Source organism: Nicotiana tabacum, chromosome 6 (genome assembly GCF_000715075.1).
Source record: "Nicotiana tabacum cultivar K326 chromosome 6, ASM71507v2, whole genome shotgun sequence".
NCBI classification, from domain to species: domain Eukaryota; kingdom Viridiplantae; phylum Streptophyta; class Magnoliopsida; order Solanales; family Solanaceae; genus Nicotiana; species Nicotiana tabacum.
In genome coordinates, this window is record NC_134085.1 from 57,042,624 (window position 1) to 57,048,623 (window position 6,000).

The following is a 6,000-nucleotide window of genomic DNA, read 5'->3' on the forward strand; positions in this document are numbered from 1 at the left end:
AGGTCGTGCAGGGACTTCAAACATCGGGGGCACCTCCAGCCCAACCGGTTGCAGTTGTTCAGGACTATGTAGCTCCTGCTATGCCAGGGGACGAGCAACGCAGGTTGCAGAGGTTTGGTAGACTTCAGCCTCCGACTTTCAGTGGTGCAGAGGGCGAGGATGCCCAGGGTTTCTTGGACAAGTGTCAGAGGATTCTTCGTACAGCGGGTATTCTAGAGACCAGCAGGGTCGCTTTCACTACTTTTCAATTTTTCGGATCTACCTTCACTTGGTGGGAGGCTTACGAGAGGCGTGGGCATATTGGTGCAGCACCCCTTACCTGGCAGCAGTTCTCCATTCACTTTTTGGAGAAGTATGTGCCACAGTCTTGTAGAGAGGAGTTGCGCAGGCAGTTTGAGTGGTTGCGTCAAGGAGAGATGACTGTGACGCAGTATGAGATGAGGTTCTCGGAGTTAGCTCATCATGATGTTTGGTTGGTTCCTACAGAGAGAAAGAGGATTATGAGGTTTGTTGATGGCCTCACGTATCAGCTTTGGATTCTTATAACCAGGAAGAGGGTGTTTGGTGCTACCTTTGAGGAGGTTGTTGACATTACTCGCGAGATTAAGTCAGTTAATTTCTAGGAGCGAGATGAGAGGGAGGCCAAAAGGCTTCGGGGATCTGATAGCTATGGTGGTGCTCCTTCGAGAGGTCAGTTTCAGCACGGCAGAGGCTGTCCATTCAGGCATGCTCATCCAGCTCGCCTAGGTTATCGTGGGGCATCATCGGGTCATGGTTCTCACAGTTCTCATCAGGGCCAGTCATCACTTAGTGCCCTTCCAGCCCAGAGTTCGTCCCGTGCCCCGTCAGTTCAGGGCTCTTCTATGCTAGGTGCATCTGCTAGTCATTTCGGTGCTAGGGGTTCCCTTCAGTCCCCGTCTCTGGCACCAGGAAGTTTCTATGAGTGTGGAGAGTTGGGTCATATGTGGAGGTAGTGTCCTCGTTGTTCGGGGTTCATCTCAGTAGAGGGGTCAGCCATCGGCTTCAACGCTAGTTACTTTGCCACCACCCACCCACCCAGCTAGGGGTGGAGGTCAGTTAGCTAGGGGTGTCCCTGGAGGGGGGGGTCAATCAAGTGGCAGTCAGGCCCGTTTATATGCACTCCCAGCTAGATCCGATGCTATTACTTCAGATGATTTGATCACATTTATTGTTTTAGTCTTCCATAGAGATGCCTCTGTATTTTATGATCCCAGTTCCACTCATTCTTATGTGTCATCACACTTTGCTCGTTATTTGGATATGCCCTGTGAGTCTCTTGTTTTATCTGTTCGTGTATCTACTTCAGTGGGCGATATTGTTATTGTAGACCGTGTGTACCGGTCATGTATGGTGACTATTGGGGGTCTGGAGACCCGAGTGGATCTTTTGTTGTTATGCATGGTAGATCTCGATATTATATTGGGCATGGATTGGCTATCTCCGTATCGTGCTATTTTGGACTATCGTGCTAAGACAGTGATATTGGCTATGCCGGGTATGGCACGGATTGAGTGGCGAGGTTCGACTAATTATGTTCCCAGTAGTGTAATTTCATTCTTGAAGGCCCACCGTATGGTTGAGAAGGGTTGTCTTTCATATTTAGCCTTTGTGAGATGTATCACAATAAACTGTATAAGGCCCTGATCCTTTGGGCAAAACCAACACCGGTGCCGTAGTCAGAGCTGTCTTGAGCTTCTGAAAGCTCGCCTCACACTCGACCGACCATCTGAACTGGGCACCCTTCTGGGTCAACCTAGTCTTCGGGGCTGCGATAGATGAGAACCCCTCCACGAACCGACGATAGTAGCCTGCCAATCCCAGGAAACTCCGAATCTCTATAGCTGATGCTGGCCTAGGCCAGTTCTTGACTACCTCAATCTTCTTCGGATTAACCTGAATACCCTCTGAAGATACAACATGACCCAAGAATGCAACTGAACTCAACCAGAACTCACACTTCGAGAACTTAGCATATAACTGACTATCCCTCAGAGTCTGAAGAACCACCCTGAGATGCTGCTCGTGCTCCTCCTGGCTGCGGGAATATATCAAGATGTCATCAATGAAGACTATCACGAACAAGTCCAAATAAGGCATGGACACTCGGTTCATCAAGTCCATAAAAGTTGCTGGGGCATTTGTCAACCCGAATGACATAACCAAGAACTCATAATGCCCGTACCGAGTGCAGAAAGCTGTCTTAGGGACGTCAGATGCCATAATCCTCAACTAATGGTAGATAGATCTCAAGTCAATCTTCGAAAATACCTTGGCACCCTGAAGATGATCAAAGAAATCATCAGTCCTCGGCAACAGATACTTATTCTTGATTGTAACCTTATTCAACTGCCAGTAATCAATACACATTCTTATTGACCCATCCTTCTTCTTAACAAACAACACCGGCACACCCCAAGGCGAAACACTGAATCTAATGAAACCCTTCTCAAGAAAGTCTTGCAACTGCTCCTTCAACTCTTTCAACTCCGGCGGGGCCATACGATACAGCAGGATAGAAATGGGCTGAGTACCCGACGCCAGATCAATGCAAAAGTCAATATGTCTGTCGGGTGGAATACCCGATAGGTCCGAAGGGAAAACCTCAAGAAACTCACGAACAACGGGAACAAAATCAATAGAATGAACCTCACTAGAATCACGAACATATGCCAAATAAGCCAAACACCCCTTCTCGATCATACGCCGAGCCTTCACATAAGAGATAACGCTATGGGTAGAATCACTAGGAGTCCCTCTCTACACTAAACGAGGCAAACCAAGTATGGCTAAGGTTATAGTCTTGGCATGACAGTCCAAGATAGCGTGGTAAGGTGATAACCAGTCCATCCCCAATATAACATCGAAATCGACCATGTCCAGAAGCAACAAATCTACTCGAGTCTCAAGATCCCCAATCATAACTACACAAGAGCGATGGACTCGATCTACCACAATAGAATAACCCACCGGTGTAGACACATAAGCAGGAACACTCAATGAATCACTAGGCATGACCAGATACGGTGAAAAATATGATGACACATACGAGTATGTAGACCCTGGATCAAATAACACTGAAGCATCTCTATCACAAACCAGAACAGTACCTGTGATAACCGCATCTGAAGCCTCAGCCTCGGGCCTGGCTGGAAGAGCATAACATCGGGGCTGGGCCCTACCACCCTGGACTACCTCTCTAGGACGGCCTGCAGCTGGCTGGCCTCCACCTCTAATGGTCTGAGCTCCACCTCTATTACCTCTACCTCTTCCTCTAGCACCTCTACCCCCACCTCTAGCTAGTTGGGCGAGCTATAGAACACCTAGTGCCTGAACCATACCACGAGAACCCTAGCTGCTCGGTGCTTGAGGGCGAAATCTAGCAATGTGCCCAGTATCGCCACATGTATAACAAGCCCTCGGCTGTTGAGAATGCTGACCCTGACGACCTGAATGACCACCCCGAAAACTCTGGAGTGGCAGTGCACTGATAGGATCTAGTGGTGCACTGTAGGACCGCTGATCGGAATACTGCATATGGGAAACACGGCTACCCGAAGCACCATGAGAAACCTGAACTGCTGACTGAAAAGGCCTAGGAGGATGGCCTCTACCATATGAATCCCTGCCTCCAGACGAGGCACCAATGAATCTGCCTAAATGATGGGGCCTTTTATCCGACCCATGACCACCTCCCTACGACAGAACCATCTCCATTCTCCTGGCCACATTGGCCGCCTCCTAGAAAGTAATCTCACTCTCAGCCTCCCTAGCCATCTGAACATGAATCGGCTGAATAAGACCGTCAATAAACCTCCTCACCCGCTTTATCTCTATAGGAAGTATGACAAGAGCATGACGAGCCAAGTCGATGAATCTGGTCTCATACTGGGTAACAGTCATAGAACCCTACTAGAGACGCTCAAACTGCCTCTGATAGGCCTCTTTCTGAGTAATAGGGAGAAACTTCTCCAGAAATAGCTGTGCAAACTGCTCACAAGTCAAGGCTGGTGATCCGGCTGGTCTAGCCAAGCAATAATCTCTCCACCAAGTCTTGGAAGATCCAGACAAGCGAAATATAGCAAAATCGACCCCATTGGTCTCAACTATCTCCATGTTCCTGAGAACCTCATGGCAGCTGTCTAGATAATCCTGGGGATCCTCAGTAGATGCACCGCTGAAAGTAGTAGTGAAGAGCTTGGTGAACCTATCCAGCCTCCACAAAGCATCGGCAAACATAGCTGCTCCATCACCGGTCTGAGCTACCACACCCGGCTGAACTGCTCCAACTGGCTGAACCGCTGAAGTCTGAATCCGGGGAGCTACCTGCTCCGGAGTGCGAGTAGCAAGAGTTTGAGCTCCTCCTCTAGCCTGAGAGACGGTTGGGCTACAGGAAGCAAGCCTGCCTAGGTGACACTCTCTATAAGGCCTACTAGACGGACCAGAGCATCCTGAAGAACTGGGGTGGCAATAAACCCCTTTGGGACCTGAGCTGGGCCCACCGGAACTGCTGGGGCTGGAACCTCATCATCAAAGTCAACTTGAGGCTCCGCTGCTGGGGTTGCTGCTCGGGGCTGAGCTCTGCCCCTACCTCGACCTCTAGCACGACCTCGGCCTCACCCTCTACCCCTCATTGGAGGTGCTACTAGGGGCTCGGGCTGCTGAGCGGTGGATTAGGAAGCGCGTGTTCGCGCCATCTGCGAATGAACAGAGAAGAAATTCAATTACCATTGAGAACAAAACTGCACGACAAGAAAGAATAAATATGAAGTGTTTCCTAACTCTGTAGCCTCTAGGGGATAAATACAGACGTCTCTGTACTGATCCCTCAGACTCTACTGAGCTTGTCCATGAATTGTGAGACCTATGTAACCTAGAGCTTTGATACCAACTTGTCACGACCCGGATTTCCCACCCTCGGGAGTTGTGATGGCGCCTACTCGTAGAAGCTAGGCAAGCCACTAAATATAGAAAATTCAATCTCTTTCATTTTTAACTCTTGTAACGAATTGAATTAACAGGTGATCAACATTTAAATAATAGTGAAAGATGAAATTAAGCGGAAGACTTAGAATAATATAATACCAAAATCAGTACAAGAATGCCAACATACGTCTCTACCCAGAAACCGGTGTCACAATATCCACGGACTGTCTATGAATACTACATACAAATGTTTGAACAAGGAAATACAGTCTGTCTCAGAAACAAGTGGACACAGAACATATAAATAGATAGAAGAGAACATTGGGCTTGCGGATGCCTACAGGACTACCTCGGGATCTCTGAGTGGACTGAAGGCTGGCTCCCCCAGTGCTACTGTCCAAATGTTACTCCGGTATCTACACATAGTGCAGAGTGTAGCATCAGCACAACCGACCCCATGTGCTGGTAAGTGTCTCCCCTAACCCCGACGAGGTAGTGACGAGGCTAGGACCAGACTCCAGATAAACTTGTGCAGTTATATAATGTACAGTAAAAAAATAAACTAGAATAAACAATGTAAGTGGGAGGGGGTGCATGCTACGGGGAACATATCAAATCCAACAGAAGCTAAAGAGTGATAAGAGAGAACAGTTCAAGTTCTACAACAAGCAATAATAGCACTGTTGCAGCACGCAACCCGATCCCTTATCATTTAACACTGTTGCGGCATGCAACCCGATCCATTTATATTACTGTTTGCGGCGTGCAACCCGATCCATTTATATTACTGTTGCGGCGTGCAACCCGATCTCATATAACATTGTTGCGGTGTGCAACCCGATCCAATATATAATAATATTGCGGCGTGCAACCCGATCCAATATATAATAATGTTGCGGCGTGCAACCTGATCCAATATATAATAATGTTGCGGCGTGCAACCCGATCCAATATATTTATATACCTTAAACTCAACCATACCACAAGTTGGCAAGGGATCAACAATAAACTACACTATCCCGGCAAGGGAATTCAACAGTAAAAGTATATACGTCC